Source organism: Passer domesticus, chromosome 30 (assembly GCF_036417665.1).
Source record: "Passer domesticus isolate bPasDom1 chromosome 30, bPasDom1.hap1, whole genome shotgun sequence".
Taxonomy (NCBI): domain Eukaryota; kingdom Metazoa; phylum Chordata; class Aves; order Passeriformes; family Passeridae; genus Passer; species Passer domesticus.
In genome coordinates this window covers 505002-528908 of record NC_087503.1, presented here as the reverse complement: position 1 = coordinate 528908, position 23907 = coordinate 505002, and the positions used below count along the sequence as shown (strand labels likewise).

The window sequence follows — 23907 nt, the reverse complement described above, 5'->3', positions numbered from 1 at the left end:
AAGGGGGCTGGGTCCCAGTCCCTGAGGGCACCCAGGCTCCTGGATGGAATTTGTGTGCAAGTCCCTCAGTGTCACAGCAGCCTTCACAGGGAGCCCTGTGGATCAGAGCATTTTCCAAAGGAGCCATTGGGGCAGACAAGGAGATTTGGTCTGGCAGCATGTGTAAAACAACATCATATAATATCTGCTTGTTCTCACACAGAATACTTGGCTGCAGGGACATATTCCCATTGTTCCTGCCCAGGTTTCAGGATTCAAACAGTGCTGTCTTTCGCAGGAGCTGTTATTCCTTCAGCTGCCTCAGGAGGCCCTTTTGGCCTCTGGAACCACACTCTGCCTCCATTATTAGGACTGCTGCATGCAAACCCTTTATCTCCACAAATGGAAATGACTGGAGGTGGATGTCCTTTTTTCCCAATTGTTTTAAAACCTGACAATATCAATAATTGTGCTACCCTGCCACAGGATTGAATAATCCAATTTTCTTCACTGTTGTTTAACACATTTCCTTTAATTTCTCCTTGACAATCTGCATCAGTTCCTTCTCCCATGACATGAACATTTTCCAAGGCCAAGGTGCAAGTGGGCAGTTACCAAACTAAAATGTCCTGGAGGAATCTGAATTCCTGTTCCTGTATGGATAACTCTCATTTTCTTCTCATTTATGCTATTAATTCCAAAGCAGGAAGGTCCAGCCCTGCAGCCTCTGGGCTGGCCCTGCCAGGGGCCATCACACCCACAACAATTTCCCAGGCAGTCCAAGTCTCACTGTCCATGGTTGTAGTTGCAAATTGGGTGCAGCTGTGCACAGCCAGGGGGTTTCCATTTCCCCAGTGGGCCACTGTTAAGGGCATGGAGCACATCTGGGAGATGGGTTCTCCATGGGGACAGGTTCCAATCTCCTCATTTTTTCAACTGCTCTTTTAACAACCCCTTCACCCGTTCAACAAATCCTGCAGCTTGAGGATAGTCTGGTTCATGAAAAACCCTGCAGGCTTAATCACGGTATTTTTCACAGTAACAGACAAAGCATTCTGCATCACAGTATCAGCAAACCCTGTAAAAACAGACAATTTCATCCCTTCCTCCTTTTTTCATTGTATAAAATCTCACAAAGTTTACCTCTGACATTAGGGTCCTGGCCAATCCTTTTCTGTAGAGTATTTAGTGTTACATCCCTGAGCAGCCAAAGCTAGCAAATTAGTATTGTCAGCACTATTTCACATTATTACTATTTTATACATAGATTTAGGTACTGATATAGAAATATAAATATAGACAGATAGGTATAGACATATATATAAAATATATATATCAATATATATATTAAGGTCTTATTATACTATAAATATGTACATAGTTATTTATGATATTAATATTTCACTTGCACAAATGCATCGGAGCTCAAGATTAAAACCTTCTTCTGTTGCTCCATGTGGGAACATTCCAACAAGAATTGTTCCTTCTGAAGGTTCTGTTTCCAATGTACTGTTAACAAATTCATCTTTGTCTGCCCAAACCCACAAGTTCTTTCCTTTTCCGTATGCAATTTTTGGATACATTTTAAGACATCCAGGGGTTCAGCTTCTTTTAACCAACTGCCCCACTGCTCACACAGTGCTGTGACCTTAGCCCACTCCAGAGCCAGCCAACTCCAGGGAAGGGCTTCCCATCTGGGAATTTCTGATGCCACTGATTCCTCACATTTACATTTAACAAGTGACATTTTGCTGTGATCTGGCCAGACTGTGCCAGTTTTGTTTTACCAGTGGGCAGGGTCATCACCAAAGACACAGACTCCAACTGAAGGAATCAGTGTCATTTACTGCAGCTCAAAGCAGCAAAGGATCACAAAAGGAGCAGCTCAGCAATGCAGCCAATCGTCAGCACCAAAGATTGCAGCAGTGATTAAGAAAGATCCAGCACCATTTACCCTCAGCCTTTACCATCCCCCAAATCCACACAGCAGCTGGGGGAAGCTGTCCCAGCCAAGGGCTGCAGAGCCACTCCTGGACACTGGGAATTCCTGCAGGTGCCTCCAGCCAGAGGTGAGGCTCCAACCTTGCTGTGAGAGGGCCCAGCTCTGACAGTGCTGAATGAACAAACTGACAGCACTTCTAATGTGGGAACATCTGGTTTCATCCTCCTCTTGGGTCCCTCCCAAAGCCTGGCCAGGGCTACAAGGAGGAACCAAGGGAGGTGACTTTGACCATTCATTCCCTAACAAGGCCAGATGTCAGATTTCATGGCCTTGTCTGGCGTGTAAATACAAAAAGACCAATACATGTGTCACTAATTAGTGGCTACATCTATCACAGTGCTAATGACCATGCATATTTCATCAGTGAGCAGATACAAAGATAACCTTTGGTTGGAAGGTTCATCCAGAAGTCACCTTTAGCTCAGGGCCTGGTGTTCAGGCCTTGGCACTTCAGGGACGTGGTTTAGTGCTGGGCTTGGCACTGCTGGGTGAACAGCTGGACTGGATGAGCTCAGTGGTCTTTTCCCACAGAAAGGATGCTGTGATTCCATTATTCTATCCGCTGCATTCAGCTAGGTCTATTTGAGCAGCATTACTTTGCTCCAAAAGTTCCCTCTTGCTCAGCTCCTGTGGCCTGTGGCGGCAGCTCCTTCAGCTCCTGGTGCTAAGCTGCTCATGCTGAACGAGACAACTCGGAGAGTTGAATACAGTCCATGCAATTCCTTCTGGGACACAGAGAGGGGAGGGTGTGGAAACAGGAGCATTTTTCAGTGTGGCCTCCTCTCTGCCTTCCACACCTTTCAGCACTTTGAACCAGCCAAGAGTGCAGTGAAGCAGCTGTTCCTGGTGCTGGCTCTGGCTCTCTCCAGTCTCTGACCTCGCCTGGTTTTATCCCTCTTGCTGTGCCCTCTCTTCCCCCAGGGCTCAGTGGCTGCTGCCCAGGACTGTGGGACTGGCACTGATCCAGTGGTCGAGACTCTCCTTTCTCTGCCCTTGGAGCTGCCTGGCCACAGCAGCCTTTTCCATCTGGAAGCTCCCCATGGACAGGGAGTTCTCTGTTAAAAAAACTGGACAAAAAAGAAAAGAAAAAATATGAAAGATAAAACCAAAAAACAAATGTGTACTGAAAATCTTCGGTAAGTTTGGATTCAGAGGCAACTGATCCTTATCACTCTCTACAACTTCCTGAAGGGTGGCTGTAGTGAGCTGGGGGTCAGTCTCTTTCTCCGAGCAACAACAGATAGAACAAGAGGACACAGTCTCAAGCTGCGCCAAGGGAGATACAGGTTAGACCTAAGGAGGAAGTTTTTCACAGAAAGAGTGGTCAAACACTGGAATCATCTGCCCAGGGAGGTGGTAGAGTCACCATCCCTGGATGTGTTTAAAAGGAGACTAGATGTGGCACTTAGTGCCATGACCTAGTTGAGGTATAAGATAGGATGGGTTGGACTCGATGATCTTGAAGGTCTCTTCCAACCTAGAGATTCTGTGATTCTGTGATTCTGTGATCTTTTTAAGAAGAGAAATCAGTTACTCTGTAAATGTTCTGATGGCATGGATTCATCTTACTGACCTCAGCATCCCTTTTTAAAAACATTCAGGGTTTTGTTTGCAATATTATGTTATTCTAAATTGTGATGGAATCAATAGGAAATTGAAAGATCTATTATGCATTTATGCATTACTGTGTCTTGAGTGTAAAAATATTGCAGTTTGAAATTTGGATTTAAAGTGTTGCAAATGAAAGTTATAAATCCCAATAGATTGTCTGACAGCAGCTTTTCCTAGAGGATGTGCTGCATCACAAAGACTTCATCAGTGGGGTTTGGAGTGCTTGGATCTTTGTCCTGTGCCACTCTGGGATGTAATGGAATGGAACTTCACCTGCCACCAAAGCTCCTTGGACCTTGTGTCCCCCAGGCAGGCACAAAGTGTTTGTGCTGCTCCCCCTTTTACACAAACCCACAGAGAGCTGGGATTTTTCCAAGTCTCATGTCTGCATTGGGCCATATTCCTAGAGAAGCAGCAGCCCATCCCAATGAATATGGCAAGTTATATGGATGGTTGTGAGCTCCACTTCCGGCGTAGAAATCCTGAAACTGCTTCTGAATGCTGCTCCTTCAGCTCTTGGACATCTTCTCACACAGAGCTGGGGAAAAAATCCCCTGGTCTCTGGCTAAAGGGTGAGTTATGCCAAAGTTAGACCTCTGTGCGAAGTCTCTATCCATTCCTATCCTATTGATATACCAATATGTGGGGGTGTGCATGGATTTGTCTTGTGTACAAAGGAAGGAGTGTGCAAGCAATATGACTGACACTATCACTGTCCATGTTCATCCCATACCCATGGGTACAGAGACATTATGGAAACCCTGGCACACACAGAGCCTTCTGTACATGGATACAGAGACATCCAGGAGCCCCTGGCACACACAGAGCCTTCTGTCCATGGATACAGAGACATCCAAGAGCCCCTGGCACACACAGACCCTTCTGTCCATGGATGCACAGACATCCAAGAGCCCCTGGCACACACAGACCCTTCTGTCCCGGAGGATGGAGCATGGTGGGTGGGTGCAGTTGGTGGTCATTGAGTCCCGGACAGCAGGCCAGACCCGGCTCCAGCCCTGCCAGGCCCTGCCAAGGCTCAGTGCCAGCTCCTCTGGAATGGGAAAGCCCTTCAGCATTGTCCCTGCCCAGAGGGGCAGTGCTGGCCTGGCAGCACAGGTTGTTTTCCCCTCAGGCTGCAGGAGATGAGAACACACCACTTGTCAGCACTGAGTGCGAGGCACAGCTGCGGGTGCTCCCCATGAACCTCAGCTCTGGGAGCACTGTCTGCCCCAAGCTCCAGGGGCTGCAGTGGGAGCCCGGCTGGGCTCTGCCCCGGGGCCATCCTGCAGGGACAGCTGGAAACAGGGAGCATTCAGCTGCCACAAACAGCCAAGCCAGGGCTGCAGGGCAGCTGCTCCAGCCTGGACTGCACTGCTGTGTGCTGTGCTCTGGGGCTGGGGCTCCCCACACGGGGGACTGGACTGGTGTGCCAGAGGAGACAGAGAAGCTTCAGCTTCAGCCTCACTGAGGTGGCTGCGTGGGCTGGGAAGAGTGGGGAGGCTCAAGGGGATTCACAGAGCTCATCCTGCTGCAAGGATGAAGAAAAGGGAGTGGGAACTCAGCAGTGAGGAGAGCTGAGGGCTGGAGAGTGGCTCTGAATGACACTAAAATCCCACTGGACCTCTGAGACATTGCTGCTCCTCAGCCAGTGACAGCACGAGTCCCTAAACCTGGGGCTCGGCCTTCCTTGTGGTCAGGGGCAACACGGAAGGCCAGCAAGTAAAGGAGACTGCGATGGGCTGGGAATTCACTGGGGGAAAAAAGGGAGCAGTTGAGAAGTAAAAGGCAGGTGGGGGAGAGAACTGTTCAGAGAAGGGCTGAGCTACATCTTGAGCAAGCTGAAAAATGTCATTTGGAGTCATCCCAGATTGATTTGATTTCAGAAGGTATTGAACAATTTTAATTTTTGGGAGGTGTCATGTTTTCCCTTGGAGGTGTCCACGCTGCAAACTTGAGCTGCGTTGTCAAAATGCTCAAGCAAGTCTGTGCTGCAGGTGACACCATTTCTTCTTTGGCTGATTCCAGCCCGGTGCTGAGCTCCAGCAGAGCCCTGCCAGAGCCCAGAGCAGCCTCAGCATCCGCAGAGCCTGGCTGCAAGGAGAGAAAGCAGAAACTGCCCGTCAGCTGAGGGCTCCTGTCCCCTTGTCCCAGCTGCCCGCAGTGCCCAGGCCGTGCTGGCCGGGCTCAGAGCTGTGCCCAGAGCTGCCCATCAGTGCTGCCTTTGGGAGCAGGGCAGGAGGGCAGGACATGTGCCCAGCCTGCAGCCAGCCATGGCACATCCACCTGCTCAGCAGCTGCCCAGAGCAGGATGCTCCTGTGCTCGCTGCCATCTCCCAAAAGCTCTGATCCCACCCTGCCAAGCAGACGGGCACCCACCTCACGCTATCCACGGCTGGAAGAAAAGCTGGTCCCAAACGATGTCCTCAGCCTGCTCCAAGGGCACGGCCCATCCACGCTGCAGCTGGTCCCAAGCACTTGCCAATCCAGACTGGACCACCTAGAATGCTTCCTCTAGAAAAAACAAGCAAATTGTTGAAAAGAGGTTAGAGACAAAAAGGGAAAAGAAGAAGAAAGGTCAAAACTCTTAGCTCTGTCAGGACCTTGAGGAAGGCCCAACCCCTACATGCTAGGGAAAAATCCAGCCATGGGTGAGGGAGGTCCACACTTTCTCTCTTTCCCTCTGCACTGGCCCCCAAAATAACCATGATCCCAAAGCAAACAAGGACAGTGGAGCAGCCCAAGCCCTTCCTTGCCTGCACAGCAAAGCAGCCCCTGCAAAGGTTCTGGAGTCCCACCTCTGCTCCCACCACGGGGGTTTGTGTCGGGCTGGCTGCCCCAGCCCCAGCCCCAGCCTGGGGCACGGTGGGTGCTGGGGGCTGTTGGCAGGGCCAGGAGCCCACTCCCATTTCGTACCCACTCCAGCCCATCCCACCAGCCCTGCCAAAAAAGCAGCTGGGCAGCTGACTGAAGATTTAGTTCCATCTGCCCCAGCAAAGGGGCAACCTTTGCTTCCCAGCCAGGCTGGGCAATACCCAAATCTGGGAGCATTTCCCCACGTGTGGACTCATCTGCAAACTCCCTGTGGAGTTTGGCTTTGAAGAAGGTGCCACAATCATAGTGCATCACCTTCAACTGCTGGTGGCCAGGTTGAGGAAGAGGTTGTCATCATCATGTCATCCTCACTGTCTCCTGCAGCAGCAGCCCCACCCGGTATAGCTTCTCCAGGGGCTCCTTCTCCTTCCCTGGGGTGAGACCAGGCTGTCAGGGCTCTGCCCAGGGCCCCAGCTGTCAGGGAAGCAGGACAAGCAAAACCTGCTTGGATGGCAGCCACCAGGGCTGAGCAGAGCAGCTCAGCTCCAGCACAAGGGCTGCGTGTTCCCATCCCATGACCCTGGTACAGTGACACAGGCTGGGTTCCTTTGCTTCTCATTGCCAAGGCAAGTGTGCAGCTGTAACTTACCAGGGCCCTGGATCAAAGTGTGCCTGTGGCTCTCTCCCTTCTTCTAGGGCAGATGAGTATCCTGCATCCAAGGATGACAGAACAGCTCTTCTAATGAGGGTCTGGCCAAGGGGTGCATGGATAAACACCACCCGATCAGATTTTGGCACTCTGGGGAGAGAAACCAGAAACTGCCCGTCAGCTGGAGAAGGCTCCTGTTGGCTTTGCCCCACTATTCCCATGCCCAGGCCATGCTGGATGTGCTCAGAGCTGGGCCTGAACTTTCCCATCAATTCTTGGTTTTGGGGGAGAGCAGGACATGTGCCACCTCCTCAGCAGCTGCCAGAGCGGGACGCTCCTGAGCCCGCTGCTGTCTCCCAGCACTGATATTGCACCCATGCCCAGAGAAGAGGATCCACCTGGAGAGAGCCGTTGTGGCAGCGAGAGCTGGCCCCAGCTGAAGTTCCAACCCCTCCTGAAAGGCATCTTCCCACAGACCATCTCGTGCAGCAGGATGCCCAGGGACCAGATGGTAGCTGGCTCGCCATGGTACCAGCCAAAGCGGGTCCATTCCGGGGGGCTGTATGATGGTGTTCCTGTGGAATACAGATGGAGTTCATCAGGGGGATGCTGCTGCTCCCAGAGCCTGGCCCCAGCATCCCTGGGCGGGCGGGGGCTGCATCAGTGGCACACAGGGTGACCACTGTCCTCTCACCAGCACCTGGGACTGGTGTACAAACTTGGGATTGCAAAAGAAGCCACTGGTGTGGGAAGGGGACAGTGGAAGCCCTGGCTAGGCCTGACCATGGCATGCAAAGGAAATACCCACTGCGTGCTGGGGAAAAACCATGCCCTCATTCTCCCTGCCTGCATTGCCCCAAACATATTATAAAGCCAAGACAAACAGGGCAAGTGGAGCAGTCCAAGCCCTTCCTCTTGCCTGCACACAAACTGGCTGGGACACAGGTTCCAACCTCCCTCTCTGCTACCCCCACCCACGGCTCCTTTTGTCAGGCTGGCTGCCCCAGCCCAGCCCCAGTCCTGGGCACAGTGGTGGGCAAAGGCTGCCAGCAGGGCTGGAAGATGGCTCCCCACCCACCCCTGCTCTAAAGCAACTCAGCTACAGATTCAGTCCCCTGAGTGGCAGCAAAAGGGAGAATCCCCGCTGCCACAGCCAGCTTGGGCTGAGAGATGTTGGGCCATGAGATGCCAGGAGCGGGAGCACAGCCCTGTGTAGGCTCACCTGCAAAGTGAGTGTAGGCTGTGTCTTGCAGGTAGGTGCCACAGCCAAAGTCAATCAGCTTAGCCTGCCCGGTGGCCAGGTCAACCAGGGTGTTCGCTGGTTTGATGTCCCTGTGCAGGACCCCGCAGCTGGTGCAGTGCCGCACGGCCTCCAGCACCTGGCGGAACAGCTGCCGCGCCACCTCCTCGCGCAGGAACCCCCGTGCCCGAATGAAATGCAGGAGGTCCTGAGACTGCTCTGGCCGCTCCAGCACCATCACTATGTCGCTGGGGAGCTCAAGCCACTCCAGCAGCTGTACGACACCGGGGAAGCCAGTGGACACCTTGTCCTGCAGCACAACCTCCAGGGGAGCGCTGGTGCCGTCGGGCTGCGGGAGGAGCACGATGCCGTCAGTGGGGCCGATGCCGGGCCAGGGCTGGGCAACCCCTCAGCCAGGCCGGGATGCTCTGCGCCCTGCGCTGGCCCCACGCCCGCTCCCCCTCGGGACGTTCTGGCGGCTTCCACCATGCTGGGGCTCAGCTCATCCCCGCTCGGCACGGCCCGGCTTCTCCCGCTGTCCCAGCTCACTCACCAGCTCGCTCCAGTGCCGGATGCGGTTCCGTGGCACCCTTTTGATGGCCACCTGCAAGCCAAGGGGAGCAGTGGGCTGAGCTCAACGCCCGCCCTGCCCAGCCCCATCCTCCTCCTCCCCCTCCTGCGCCCCCTCCTCCTCCGCCCGCCGCCGGCCCCGCCGCTCACCGGGGCGCCGTCCGAGAGCCGCGTCGCTGACCAGACGCTGCCGAATCCTCCGCGCCCCAGCAGGGAACCCAGGCGGTAGCGCTCCTGCAGGGCCTCCTGCGCCTTCCCTGCGGGCGGGACGCGGCTGTCAGCGCTCGGCCCGGGGCCAGCAACGGCCCCCGAGCGCCCCTCACCCGCCCCGGCCCGGCCATCCCCCGGCGCTCGGTTTTCGGAACGCGGCACGGGAGGCTCGGGGCCGGCGGCTGCGCTGCCGAGCGGCGGAGCTCGGGCCGGGCAAGCCGCAGCGGAGGCGGCGGGAGAGGCAAAGCCGCCTGTGTCATCCACGGGCCCCGGGAGGAGCCGGGGCCGGGGCCGGGGCCGGGCTCAGGCTCGGGCTCGGGCTCGGGCTCGGGGTCGGGGCCGGGGCCGGGGCCGGGGCCGGGGCCGGGCTCGGGCCAGGCGGAGCCAAAAGCCGGCGATGCGGCCCCAGCCCCAGGCATTGACGCCCGCCCAGCAGCGCCAGCGCCAGCACGGCCAGAGCCGGGCTGAGGCCAGGCGGCGGCGGGACGGCCGGGGGCGGGCACGGGGCAGCCCCGCCCGGGGCCGGGGGCGGGCCGGGGGCATGGCCCAGCCCGGCACGGGGAGAGGGAGGCGGGGAGAAGAGAGGGACGGCGGGAAAGGGAGAGCGGGAGAGTTTCTTTTGTCGCTGCTGCTGCTGCCGCTGCTGCTGCCGCTGCTGCTGCCGCTGCCGCTGCCGCTGCTGCAACTGAAGCTCCGGGGCCGTTTGTCCCCGTGTCCGTTTGTCCGTTGCCTGCTCGCCCCCGCCCCGAGCCCCACGTTCCCCGAGGGCAGCCCCTGAGCCTGTCCAAACACGGGAACTTTGCCGAGTTCAGCCAAGAGCCAGAGTCTGGACTCCTGCACAGTGGCTCAGGAATCCCCTCAGTCCCTGCTGTGCATTGTCCCTGCTGAGGGTCAAACACTCTCAGAGCGCATTCCCTGAATGCAGAATTTGTACCTGACCCAAGCACTGCACTTACCTCTCCAGCATTGATTTCCAAGAAAAACAGGGGAAGCCAAAGTGTGTCTAGGTCATGGTATCTTAAAATGTCTTAAACTTGCCAACTCATGGATCTTAGAAGTGATCTTAGAAGTGAGATCTATTTGGAATTAATGGGATAGACAACTAGTGCAAGATGGAAAAGGGGAGCATAAAAACAAATCGAGAAAAACGTCTTGAATTGTTTCAATTTTCATTTAATTTCTTAAAAGCTCTTTCAGTTTTTCCAGAATCTTCTCCTCAGTACTGTTTGCTTTTTCCAAGAACCTTTCCCGGAGAACGAGGTGCAGCTTGTGTCACAAGGTGTGCCACCAACTGCAGCTTTCCACACTGTGGGTGCAGCACAACACTTGCAGCAAAGCAGGAGAAATATGTGAAGAATTTGACAGCTTGTTCTTTTATTTTCCTTGTGGGCTGGGCAGTTGTGCCATTGGAAAGGTTTTCATTGTTACTGTTCTACCCTAAGAAAACATGACAGGCTACCAAGAACTCTTAGGGAATGCAAGCCTGACTGAATGCAGAGAAAGAAACACTAGAGCCTGCAGCCAGAAGTGGAGAGCTGTGTGATAATCATTCCAACACCCCCAAGGACATCTTGAAAATGATCTAGAAGATGAAAATGGGCTGACAGGGAGTTTGTTTCTGTCTTCAGTCCAGATTCTTCTACATCTGAAAACAATTCCACAGTCTCCATCTAAATCAAGAGTACAATCAGTTCATAAAAAGCACCAGAACAAACTGTAGCTCTCAGGAGATGACGGAAAGAATCTGAAAAGGGAAAATGCAGGAGAAATGTATTTCTCAGCACTGCAATACTTGCCTACCTGAAACCCTCCTCCATTTCCTCTGCATTCCTAGATCTGTTGGTGTCAGTTCTGTATTCGCTGGTGCCTCCAGCCCTGAATCCCCTCATCTACAGCCTGAGGAACCAGGAGCTCAAGGCTGCAGTGAGGAGACTGATCACTGGACATCTTAGGAAGCATTAAACTGATTGCCAGTTTTGGCCAATCACTTGTAATAAAAGTCATCTTTTCTAGCTCTTTTGGTTTGGTTCTTTGATTTCCCTGTCGTTTTCCTTTTTAAATATTCTTCCTAAAGCTAGACGATTGTTTCTGCCATCTCTGACTTTGTTTCTCTCCACCTTCCCTGTGGCCACAGACTGTGACAATGAGGGGCTGCAGTCTCAAACGTTTTAAAGGAACTAAAGGATATCCCAGCAAAGTTTTCTACAGAGATCCCTCTATTCTTGCCTTCTCTGGAGCTGCAGCAGCAATGTCTGTGTGCAGAGCTGGGGCAGATCAGTGCTGGCACAGCAGCTGTGCCCAGCAGCAGCAGCAGCACTTGGTGTTGCCAGTGCTGCTGCCGTGGCCCTGCCCCGCTGCCCTGGTGGCCCTGGTGTTGCTGCAGGGCCTGAGTGCTCTCGGGGCCGGGCACAGTCCTGGGGGTGGCAGTGCCGGGGCTGCAGCAGGGACAGGCCACGGGCACTGCTGGGGCAGCGCTGACGCCTCAGGCCAGGCCCTGGGGGCTCCAGGCTCCTTGCCCAGGCTCTCTCAAGAACACGGCCAGGCCAATGCTCAGCACAGAAAAGCCCCATGGTGAGCAGCCCCAGGCTGGCCGTGGGCAGGCTGGGGGCAAACAGCATGGCTGGGGCTCTGCAAGGGCCCTGGGGGAGACGGGAAGGAGCAGCAGACCAGGGGCTGATCCATCCCCAGGGTGCTGCACAGCCCAGGGCAGCGTCCCAGAGCATCCTGATGGAGCTGCCAACAACATCCCCCCTCTGCAGCCCTGGCCTCTCCCCCAGCTCACAGAGGTGCCGCAGCCTTGCAGGCACAGCCATGGCAGCACTGGCTCAGGAGCCCCTGTTTGCATTGCACAGAGCAGGCAGGAGCACCCCCATGCTGCTGCTGTGGGGACATGAACCTGAGGGAGCACAAATGCCATCAGCCCCTGGGGCCAGGAAGAGCTGGGGGACAGCAGGGAAACCACTCAGCTTTGTCCTGGCCTCTGCAGTCAGCCAGAAACTTTGTTCCCATTAGCTGGGAGTTTCCTGTCCCACTGCAGATGCTGTTGCTCAGAGCCAGGGCTGCCTGACAGCCACCCCCAAACTGCCCTGAGTATTTCCTTGGCTTCACCTTTGCTTTTTTCCCCCTTTTTTTTGGTACAAATTTCTTCCTGTTGCCCACCCCTGTTCCCTCCCCTGCAAAAAGCCCATCCCTGTTTGCCCTTTCCTCTCTGGCCCCACTCCCCATTGCAGTTCCTGACTTGGCACCATGGGAACGTCCCTTGGGGAGCAGGATCATCCTCCAAGTGCTGCAGGAATTGTCTGCAGGCTCCTGCAGTGCCTGGTGCTGCTCCCTTGCCAGAGGCACCACAGGCCAGGGGGGCACATCTGGGCTGCTGTGTCTGCCTGTGGGGCTCCCTGTTCTGGGCAATGAGGAGGAGCTGCAGAGGCTCTGAGGACTGACAGGATGGGCTTTGGGCCTGGGAGGAGAAGCTGAGGCACCTGGGCTGCTGGAGCTTCTGAAGAGGGGGCCCAGGGCTCATCCTGCAACTGCTGCAAGGGTGGTTTCAGAGAATCCCAGAATCAGCAAGGTTGGAAAAGACCTTGGAGATCATCAAGTCCAACCTGTGCCCTGACACCACCTTGTCTCCCCCGGGCCTCTTCTTTTCCAGGATAAACAACCCCAGCTCCCTCAGCCTCTCTTCACAGGATTTTTGCTCCAGACCCTTCACCAGCCTTGTTGCCCTTCTCTGGACACACTCCAGCCCCTCCACGTTCTTGCTAAATTTGGGGTCCCAGAACTGGACACAGCACCCAAAGTGCTGCCCAACCAGTGCCCAGCACAGGGGAAGAATTGCTGTCCTGGTCCTGCTGGTGACATCATTCCTGGTCCATAGGAGTGCCAGGAGTTGGATGAGGGAAATGGTTGGGAGGGGGCAGGAGACACAGTCTGATTGACTCTCAGCCATGAAGGGTCTTGATTTTCATAGCTATTCAGTCTGCATTAGAAGGTGCTGGGGCTCAATATCAACTGGACATTGCTGATATCGATCTATAAACAGGAAAAAAAATTAAACAGAACAAACTGTTCTCTCTGCATTGTTTTCAAGACAGTATATACACTTTGAATACACTTCAGATATCTGTCTAATTAATTAGAGAAACTTGAAAACTTCTGTTATTCCATATGGCTTTTCTTCTTTGGGCATGTTGAACAAATGTTTATGAGCTTTTCTCACTGAATTCCTGAACTGAAGAGCTCAAGAAAGAAGAGGCCTTGGGAGTAGGAAAATTCATCATCAACCTCCAAGTGGCTGAGGATCCATCCCCATCAGAGCAGCAATGAACAGAAATGGGCACAGCTTTGTGGCTGCCCCAGCTTTGGGATAGGCCCTGGGCCTGGAGCAGGAGCAGCTCTTGAGGGCCCCAAGGCCAGGGCTTTTGTGCTGCCCTGGGCACATGGGATGGCAGCAGGGGCTGCAGAGCTCTCAGCACCTGAGCCAGAGGGGAGCAGGGCAGCCAGGGAGCCTCCTTTGGCCTTGTCCCAGCACCTTCTGCCATGGCTGGGGCAGAGTCCTGTGTGAGCTGCAGCTGCTGCTGTGCCCTTGGCAGGGGCTGAGGCCGTGGGGCCAGTGGCCAGAGCAGCCTGGCCTGAGCAGAGCTGTGGGGCCAGAGCCGGCTGGGCTGGGCTGGGGAGAGGCCCTTGGTGCTGCCCAGAGCTCAGGGCAGCTGGCAGAGCTTGCAGGGAGCTGGGCTGGGCTCAGAGAGCCTGCCCCAGAAACCATCAGTGTCCATCTCAGCCTGGCTGAGCGTGCAGGGGCAGGACTCAGGCCAGGCCTTGTGGGGCAGGGCCAGCGCCTGTGCAAGGCATTGCAAACAGGCAAGTGCCCCAGAGAGGAGGCTGCTCTGTGCCCTTGGGGGCACGGACAGAGCAGGGAGGGAGCCCAGGACATTTGTCACCGCCAGCCTCTGTCCCCAGGCCTTGGCAGCCCTGGCTGCTGAGCCCAGCTTTGCCCTGGGCTGAGTTTGGCTGTGGCCCAGCTCCATCCTCCTGTGGGGCTCAGGGCCTGTTCCCGGCCATGGCCAGCCCTGGCCGGCCTCTCTGCTGGCCCAGAGGCCGGCAGAGCCCGGGGCAGGGCTGTCTGAGCAGGCCCACAGGTGCCAGGGGCTGTGCAGGAGCTGGCAGAGGCTGCCCAGCAGGGAGGCCATGGGGCACAGAGCCCCAAGGCTGCTGTGGGCAGCACGGCACAGGGGCCGTTCCCAGCCGCAATGCTCCTGGCCTGGGCTGGGCCTGCACAGGGGCTGGGCCGCCATGGCTGGGCCAGCACAGGGCCACCAAGGGCCAGCACAGGGCCACCAAGGGGCCACGCAGCCGCTGCCAGGGCTGACAGCAAGGCCAGGCACACACAAGCAATTGCTGAGCATGGCCTGCGCTGGCCAGGGCTGACTGTGCCGCAGGCAGAGCTCAGCTGCCCTTGGGGGCTGCAGGAAGAGTCAGGAGCCCAAAGAGCCTCCATGGCTGTGCTGGAGACCAAGGCTGGAGGAGGGAAATGGAGGGCTGCTGCGGCATGGGGAGAGCATGGAATTCCAGCACACACCTCAGCTCTCTGATGATCCCAGCACCATGCTGGGCCCTGTTTCAGACTGGAGCAGAGCAGATGTTAATGGGACAGGAGCCCTGCAGGGCTCTCAGGGACCTGCAGCTTGCAAGGTGCTCTGCTCTCCCTCAGGTGCTCTCAGAGAGATCCAATCCCAGCTGAGCACCTCAGGGTACAAGTGGCACTGCCTGTTTATGGGCACACAGCTGATGTCTGCCTGGAAAGGGACACAGGTTTTAACACTTGTTACTTTCATAATAAACAAGTGAATCTTTATTATCTGGGTCACTTGAGTGCTTTGAAGAAATGGCAAAGTATTCCCACCATGAGCAGGAATTTCCTGGATCTACTGGATTCTTCAACTGATGGCAGGAGAAGAAATTCTGATCTTCCCTTCTACATGAGCCACCAATATTCACTCTAATATTTCATGACCCTGTCCTTCAGGTGTTTCCAGCTCTCCTGTTAAAATGGCCATGTCTAAGGACATCTCTTCATTAGGGCAGCTGGATCTATGCCCTTCCCCTTGCTCCCACATTTCCTCCTGCAGCTGTTCTCAGGTCATTCCAATGTGCATCCCAGGCTTCATGCTTTGAGCTTCAGGGACTTGCCCAATTTCTCTGAAGTTTAAATACCTCTCTAGTCAGCATCTTAGTTGTAGTTTTATCTTTTCTATCACCTCTTCTTAAGTCTCTGTCTAAAATCCTTCCTGTATGGCAATCCCTTGTGGATGGTGGACATGTCAAATGTTGCTGGGATATCACAAGGTAGTTAGGGAAGGGGTTTGATATTTCTTAAATTTTATCATGTTCACATTTTTTATATTGGCCATGAAGAGAAACCCTTCTGTGCCTCTGAGTCTCACCAATTCCTGGTCCCTCAAAGGGCACAAACCTGATGAGTTGTGGTTCCCACTCCAGTGGCTGCACTTGGACCTCCCTCCATAGCCAAAGCAGAGCTCCCTTGTCCCAGAAAGTGCCTGACAATGCAGGGATGAAGGAAACAGGACAGGGATGAAGGAAACAGGACAGGCTGCGGGAATCAGGGGCAGGGCAGAGCCAGGGAGAAGAATGACTTTTGCATTTGATGGAGCTGTGCCTTCTCTTGGCTTTGTTGGCTGACAATAAATGAACATCCCTCTGTGTCTCAGGCAGATCCTTCTCCAAGGAAAGCAGGTGGGAGTTGGAGCCAAGCAGCTGAAAGCTGCAGGTGCAGCCTGGGCTGGAGGGAGCTCAGATTTGCACAAGGCTGCTCTGAGTGCCAGGGCTTGGATGGGGGAAATGGTGGGGAGGGGGTAGGGACAGAGTCTGATTGATTTTCAGCATGAAGGGTGTTTGCTATATCTATTCATATCTATTCAAACTGCATGAGGAGGTACTTGGATTCAGTGCCAATTGTAGATTGCACATATCAATTTATGATCAGGAAAAAAAAATAGGACCTAAAAAATGTAAATATTCTTTGTAATATTGTAAATATTCTCTCTTTGTAAATATTCATTCAATTATACATTCACTTTGAATACACTTATGAAATGTGTTGAATTAACCACACAATATTTGAAAGCTAAAATCAAATTATTCCCAAAGGCTTGGCTTGTTAAGGTGTTCTGAATGTTAATGAGCCCTGGGACACTGAATTCCTGCACTGAAGAGCTGCAGGCTGAACAAGCCTCTGGAGCAGTGAAATCCAGCAGCAGCCTCCAAGTTGCTGAGGATGTCAGCAGCCCCCACTGAGGCCATCCCTGCCCAGAGACCGTGGGGGAATGGGCAGACAAGGAGAGCATCCCTGGGGCTGGGCCAGCAGAACTCAGAGGCACCAGCGGCTCCAGCTGGGAAATGGAGTGTGGAATGTGGCTGGGAAAGCCCTGCCTGGGCTGTGCCAAGCAGGACAGACAAGCCCTGACTCCCATCCCCCAAACAACTGTCTCAAGGAGACATTTAAAAGGAATTACAATTGTTTGTGTCCTCTGAGTTGGAGGCACTGGAGAAATACCAGTACAAGAGATTTTGAGGATCTCAAAGCAGCTTTTATTGGCAACTCTAGAAAATCAGAGAAACTATGGCAAAAGGTTTAATATGACATTCAATCAACAAAAAAACATTTCTGAAGCATTAACTTGGCCATTCCACTTGACAAACTCTAAGCCTGATAAACTTTAAGTTCATCAAAATTCGACAGAGGAGAGAAATAGAAGTCGACATAGAAAGAGAGAAAAATAAGATTTAAGAAGCACACACAGAGATACCAACTCCTGGATTCCAGCAGCGTTCAGACAGAAATTCCAAGAGGCTGCAGAGTCAAGATGTGTGCTTGCCTTGTGGTCAGCCTTCAATACCCCTTGGTCTTGCTGGGCCCTTCACCCAGGTGGGACTTGGGCTCATTTGGTCACTCAGGAGCTGGGCTGGGGCTCCAGAGGTGGCTGTGGAGCATTGCCTGTGCTGTGCCAGGGACTGGCAGCCACAGCTGGGCTGGGATAGAGACACTGGGGGGATTGGGGTTCCAGGGCAGGGCAGTGCTGGGGTTCTGGGGCAGGGCAAGGCAGGACCTGCTTCTTCCTCCCCCACACACAAGATGTTTCCAGCCAACAATCTCCTCCAGCCTGTCACAACAGGGAATGTTGGAGGTGAAACTTCAATTTTGGCAATGATCACCTGGCCAAGAGGGACAGTTCTTTTCCACAGGATTGAAAACCACATTTTCCATAGGATTTGTTACTCATTTCTGGTTTGATTGCCTGGGTTTGGTTTGGTATGGTATGGTTTTGTTGTTGGATTGTTTTCTCGGTGTGCCTGAAGTGTCCAGTCAGGAGCAGAGTGACTCTTGCCGAGGAATTTTTGTGGTGCTGTCACTTAATATCAAATACGTTTTTTGCTGATATCTTTCCTGGGATTTTTTCAGTGCTCTCAAGCCCTCGTTTGTAACAGGATGAAGGAGCCCTGCCCAGGCTCTGGCCTGGGGGATACAGGGACGCTGCCGGGGGTCCCTGTCCCCCTGTCCCACCCCCCAGGGCCTCGGCCCCCCGTCCCCGTGTCAGGCTCTGAGGTCGATCTCGTGGAACATCCTCTGGGGGAGGCTGCGGCGCTGGGGGTGGGGAGACAGGGGTCTATTGAGAGTCTCTTGTATCATGTGGTGGAAACCCAGAAAAATAACGATCAGGAGAAGCAGGGTTTATTGAGAACATTCCTGCATAGCAGACAAGATATAGCCTTGTGCAAATGACTCCATGCAGCATTCACATATTTATTTCCTTCTTTTCCTCTTCCAGGGGAAGCAGAGTTGCTTTATTTACTCCAAGCAATATTTTCTCCCTCCTCCCTGGCAAAGAACAAGCTCCCATCCTGGCAAGTGCTCACAGGTTTACTTAAGGCTCATCACACCCATGCTCAAGAGAGTGGAGCAGCTTAATTTATCACTTGTTCCAATGATTAACTTGCCCAGCTGCCAGGTTCAAGAGCCCCAGAGTGCTGCCTCAGGTTGTACAGGATCACAGAAGGAAAAGCTCCATGGAATTAAGCTGCTGCCACACTGGCCCTCTTTGCCTGTCAAACCCATTCAGCTGCTCTTGCTCTGCCCTGTCAAAATCCTCCATAAAATACAAGTGAAAATCCCTCCTCACCTGCGAGAAAAAACAGTTGGGTTCTGCTCAGGGCATTTCAAATTAGTTGGGGTAGTTGTGACCTCCCCTTGCAAAGGCAGCATTTCAGGAAAACCAAAAGTTTCTTTTCAGGGACTCACCAGGCTCAGGACACCTTCCGCAAACAAGGTTGCTCCAAGCCCCATCCAACCTGGCCCTGAACACTTCCAAAGGTGACACAACCACAGCTTCTCTGGAACCTGTTTTGCTCCTCCCAGCTCTAAAATCGCACTCAACTTTGCAGCCTCAGAGATAGATTTCTATTCAAGAGCTGCATTTTTCTAGGAAGGAAATATGGCAAACCTTGTTTGCATCTGACTTGGCAAAATCAACACAAGCTCTGAAGAAAGGGCTGCGGCCCACTTTTCTTCCTTTTCCCCATTTGGTGGAAGATTTTCATTCTGTTGTTGTTTGGAGCAGTATTTTAATCGATCTGGCTGAGGCTGCTGAAAATAGTAGAGCAAGTTACTTGTGTGAGGGGTGGAAAACTGAGCTCTTGCACATCCAGTGTTTCTGTTGTTGGAAGTCTTCAATCCCACCTCTCACTGGGATGAAATAGGTGCTACTCATCCAATTTCTAAAGAATCACGCATCGAGCTGACACTATTTGAAGACTTAAAAATAAGCGCAAATTTAAACAAACCTCTGATCCCTTCCATTTCCTCTGTTCCACAGTTGATGACAAAAGACAGGAGAGAAAGATTGTTTTGGGAACAATGTTTTCAGGAGTCTAAAAACAATATCATACCTGCTCTGCTACACTCTCAGCTGTTACAGCCCCAAAAAGCACCGGTTGTCTTTGCTCACAGAGTCATAATTGTGATGGGATTTCTACCACACCACAGGACACCCAGTTTTTGTGTTTTTTTTTTTTTTTTCCTGGGAATAACTACAGCACTTCTGGGTAGCAAGGCAGACATGTGCCTCTTCTAATGGCCCTTGAAAGTGGATGTGTGAAATGAGGTAGACAAAGCCAAAGGCCAGCTGAACCTGGGATCTCTGAATGGGTCTTGACATTCTTCCCAGGAAGATGAGTGGCAATCACTGTTCTGCCAGGGAAACGGCATCTGCTGGCAATGTGGTCTAGAAAATATGCTTTCTGCTCCTCTCAGAGCCAAAATTCCTACCCATTTCTTCGAAGTCCTTCTTAGACAAGGACCATGTTCAGCTGAGTGACAGTGAAGCAAAATGGCAAGCCAGGAGTACATTGCCCTGCACACAACATCCTCCATTCCCATGGATGGTTTCTCACTGGCACACAGGAGGAAGGGAGGAACCCAAATGCATCGTTGTACACCAAGTCAGACGTGTTGAGGGATGAACAGATCTCACAGGGATATGGAAACCTCCCCTGAAAAGCAGTTCAGAGAAATCCTGAGCTGTTTTGTGCTGCTAGGCATGAAGATGCTCAGGATCTTCCACAGGTGCTCAGCAGGCAGCAGGATTGTGCCTGGATGTCACTCTGCAAATGCCAGTGGCTCAGCTGAGAGCTCTGGGAGTGACTGACACTGCACTGAGAGGGGCCACAGTCCTGCAAGGGTCTTTCATCAGGAGCAAAGAGCAGCCTGGAGGGTGGGCAATGCTGGATCTGTACCACTGCGTGCTCATCCTTCACCTGAATGTGGAGCTGCCCCCAAAGTTGCCATGGATCACTTTTTCTTTTTCTCCTCTTGGGTATATTTTGGAGCAGCTGTTCTATGTGGCTTTTGATGATGATCCTGTGGGAAGCAGCCATTTGCCTGCTGTGCTATCCTCACAACTAGTACTAACTCTTCATTCCCTTTGGTTTTATTTGGGTTTTTTTAATCTATTTATTTGATTGGTTTGCTGCATGGGTTTGTTTGTTTGTTTGTTTGTTTGTTTGTTTGTTTGTTTGGGTTTATGTCTGATTTGGCTTGAGTTTTTTGTTTGCTTTTTCATAAATGACTGGTGAAGTTGGCAAAGCCAAACTCAAAATAATGTAAACCAGGATCAGCTTTTCAGAAATTCCTTTTGGCTGGGTTTAGCTGCATCCCCTAGGCTCAGGATCACTAGTATATTTTCAGGTTTTGCTCTGCATCATCAGCCTGCCCAGACTCCGCGTGTTGTTTCACAAATGGAGAAGACAATGGACATTGTGCCAAGCTTCCTTTCAAACAGAAAAACCTGGGTCAGCATGACAGAAAAGAAGAAAAATAAATCACCAGTTAGAACAGAAGCAGTGTCCCACCATCTTCCCATCCACTGTTATTAATTTTGTACATTTAGAGACAAAGCTGGGTCTAAAGCTTGCATCTCTCAGTTCCTGATGCTATTTGCTACCCTTCAGCCTTGACTGGCCCTGATGTGACTGACTGCTGGGCAAGTGGGGCTGGGGATGCTCAGCCTGGAGACAGGAGACACTGGGAGGCCTCCCTGTGGCTGTGCAGGACTGGAAGGCTCCCACAGGAAAGAAGGGGACAGAGTGTTCAGCAGGGCCTGTGCTGACAGGACAAGGGGGATGGCTTTCAGCTGCAGCAGGTTGATTGAAGCTGCATCTAAGGAAGCTGCTCTTTTCCACTGGGGGTGGTGGGGCACTGGCCCAGGCTGTGCACAGAGGCTGTGCATGCCCCATCCTTGGCAACAGGGCTCTGAGCAGCCTGCTCTGGGGGAAGATTGCTCAGCTTGGAACAAGATGTTTCTTCAGGCTCCCTTCCAAGCCCAACCATTCAGGGACTCCATCATTCCATGGTCTCCACTGTCCACTTCAGATGGAGCCTGGGAACTGTGATGTCACAGCCCACGCTCCAGCTGGAACGTCCAGCGCCCAGCAAAGGGCACAACACAACCCTTGGCCGCTGTGTTGACACGCTCTGCACCTTGCTCCTGCCCTCGCCTTTTACTCCTCTTATCCCCCCGATACCCCGATCATTCCTGACAGCTCCTGAGTGCCTGGATTTCATCATCCAGCCCTGCAGGATGCTCCCATTTGTCCTGAGGGAGGTATGGTGCCATTCCATGGAGGTGGACACCCCCCACCTGCCCGGGTGGGCTGGAGCTCTGTGGGGATGGAGTGGGACAGGGAGCCCACTCTGAGGTTTTGCTGCCTCTGCAGGCTGCCCCAGATGGAGAGGAGGACATGGAGGTGGATACAGAGATTGATATGGATGAGGAGATGGAAATTGACGGAGAAGACACTGGAGAGGAAGAGATGGACTTGGATGTGGATGAGGAAGAGGAGATGGAAGTGGATATGGAAGAGTCCACTGAGGACATGGACATTGATTGAAAAGGTGAGGAAGAGGCCGTGATCTTGGGCTGAAGAGCAATGCCAGCAGCAGGACAGGCAGAGTGGGTCACCTGCTGCCAGGCTGGGGCTGGGCTGGGTGCTCCCTGCTCAGGGACATTGTACCCAGGGCACTGGATTCTGGTGGCCATCCACAGCCTGTCCTGTGCCTGCTTTACTCCACACAAGCTCCATCCCAGACCCAGCCAGGCTCAGTTCTGGTAGCAGAGTCCTGCTGCTGTGCCAGTGTCTGCCAGCCTGGGGGCACATGGAAGAACCCTCTGTGCCTGACTGCAGTGACCGTGGCACTTGCTTTTCTTCCAGGACCAGTGGACATCATGGAGAGAGATGCCACCCTTTTGTACATATGTTTTAGACTTTGTTGTTGTCTTTAGGATATAGGTTTTAGGGCTTTTTGTCTTCCGTAAATATGTTTTCTTTTTTTTTGGTTTTTTTTTTTTTTTTAGATAGGTTCTTCTGTATATATGTTCTATCGACTGTTGTTGTTGTTACACATATTCTTACAATGTAAATATGTTCTGTATTTTTGCTACTGTTCTTCTGTAATAAACAAATTTTACTTTTCACACCCCAGTTCTCTTTGCATTTGCTTCAGGCACAGGCAGCATTTTGCAAAGTTGTGCTTTCCACTTGCTCCAGGTTGCCAGGGCTGGAGGTCCCTGGCACAGCCTCCCCAGGAGTGGGGGTCCCTGTGCACAGAGGGGTCCCACTGACAGAGGTGAGCCTCTGCTTGCAGTTTCTCTGGACACACTTGGGAGCTGTAGGGGCAAAGCCCAGCGTGCCCTGGCCCATGGATCCCATGTTGGAGCAGGGCTGAGCCTGTGTGCTCCTGCAGAGCCTCAGCCATGGCTCTTCCCTGGGCAGCCCCAGGGCTAAGGAGGGAGCACTGGGCTGTGGGCACCCTGAGGGGCTGGAGCCAGCCTGGAGGGAGCCTCAGCCCCACACGGACTAAGATTTCCTTTGGAAACCCTCTCTGTCCCCAGACTCTGCTGAGCACAAGAAGAATTGATCCTCCTAGTTCAAGGTGTGAAGTTCATTGGCACAAATTTGTCCCTTGCACTTTCTAGCACAGCAAATGCCAGTGCTTGTAATCCCTGTTCTGCACTCTCTGCTCAGGCAGCAAAACATCTGAACCTGAGGGAACATCTGGCATTAGCACCAACCTGCAGAGCGCTGCAGGGGGAGAGCCTACCCCCAAGCACCCTGAGAAATCCTTGACACTGATAGTCTGGGGCAGAGCTGAAACTAAAGTATTTTCATGCCAAGAGAGAGGATTATTTTACTGCTGAATTCATTCTCCAAGAAGAAGAATGGAAGCATTTGGTCTCCTCATCTGCCACACATGTGTATTGCCAAAGTTTGCCTCTGGGTTATGACTGATTTTGATGAATCTGTTCAGAACTCTGATGCTGTTCCTGGCTAAGGTGCAGAGATGATCTTTCAGAGCCAGATGAGCTCAGCACATCTTGTGTAATGCAGAATGTCCAGAGCCAGACATTCAGGCCATGCAAACTGATACTTTTTCATCTCTGTGCAAAGATCAGTAGTAGGACATCACTGATGTAGCACACACTTCTCAGATGCTCCTCTGACCAGCTTCTCCATGGCATTGTTCCTGGCACATTGTTAAAGCCAGGCAGGTCACACATATTCTCTTCCTCTGACTCCTGCTGGGATGACAACATCAAAGGATAGAAAAAAGATATCATGATCAGGGATTTTCATTGTGTGAGCTCAGGATTCCCCAAGCTCTTGCAAAGGGGGAATGTTCATCGGGCAAAGGACACGAGAAGGAGCCTCAAATTGTCCAAAATCTCAGTAAAAATATGATTTCCTATGGAACCCTTCACTATAGCTGGTCACACTTCAGGCCCTTTCTGCACCCATTTCCTGATGTGCCTCTCGCAGTGGGGTGTTCCCACTGCTCCAGGGACCCAGCACAAACCTTATAGCCCCACACCAACACACCCCCAGGAGCTGCAGCCTTCCCTCCAAACCTGGGCAATTGCAACAGCCACCTCTGTGCTGAGCTGAGCCTGTTTCTCCCCAAAACCAGGTGCTCAGTTTATCCTTGAAAAGACTGACAACAGCATTCTTGTCTTCTCCAAAAGAGCCATCATTTCACAGCTGTCATCTCCACACTGAGACTTTATTCCCTTCAAGTGTCGGAGGACACAGGCAGCAGCAAGGAAGGCGCTGAAGTGAGTCAAGTTGAACCCCAAAGAGCTCTCAGCTCCCCGAGAAAGCTCAGACAAGGGCTAGAGAAAGAATTCATGCTCCCATAACTGGCACCTAACAGCCACAGGGCAAGTGAGAAGTTGGTTTTGGAGAATGAAGAAAAAGCACCGAGTAATAAAG

At 52.8% G+C, this 23907-nt stretch overlaps 2 long non-coding RNA genes across 2 annotated transcripts; one reads left to right on the top strand and one right to left on the bottom strand.

Annotated features, from left to right (window-relative positions):
- Nucleotides 1-5979: 5979 nt before the first annotated feature.
- On the bottom strand, nt 5980-8364 carry LOC135287713 (uncharacterized). The gene is made up of 5 exons (XR_010351268.1): nt 8275-8364; nt 7451-7627; nt 7053-7202; nt 6719-6834; nt 5980-6103 (listed from the first exon to the last, which is right to left on the bottom strand). It is a non-coding gene; the product is annotated as an uncharacterized LOC135287713 (long non-coding RNA).
- A 12732-nt stretch (nt 8365-21096) lies between these two features.
- On the top strand, nt 21097-22133 carry LOC135287710 (uncharacterized). Its single transcript, XR_010351263.1, has 3 exons — nt 21097-21245; nt 21358-21535; nt 21853-22133. It is a non-coding gene; the product is annotated as an uncharacterized LOC135287710 (long non-coding RNA).
- The last annotated feature ends 1774 nt before the right edge of the window (nt 22134-23907 follow it).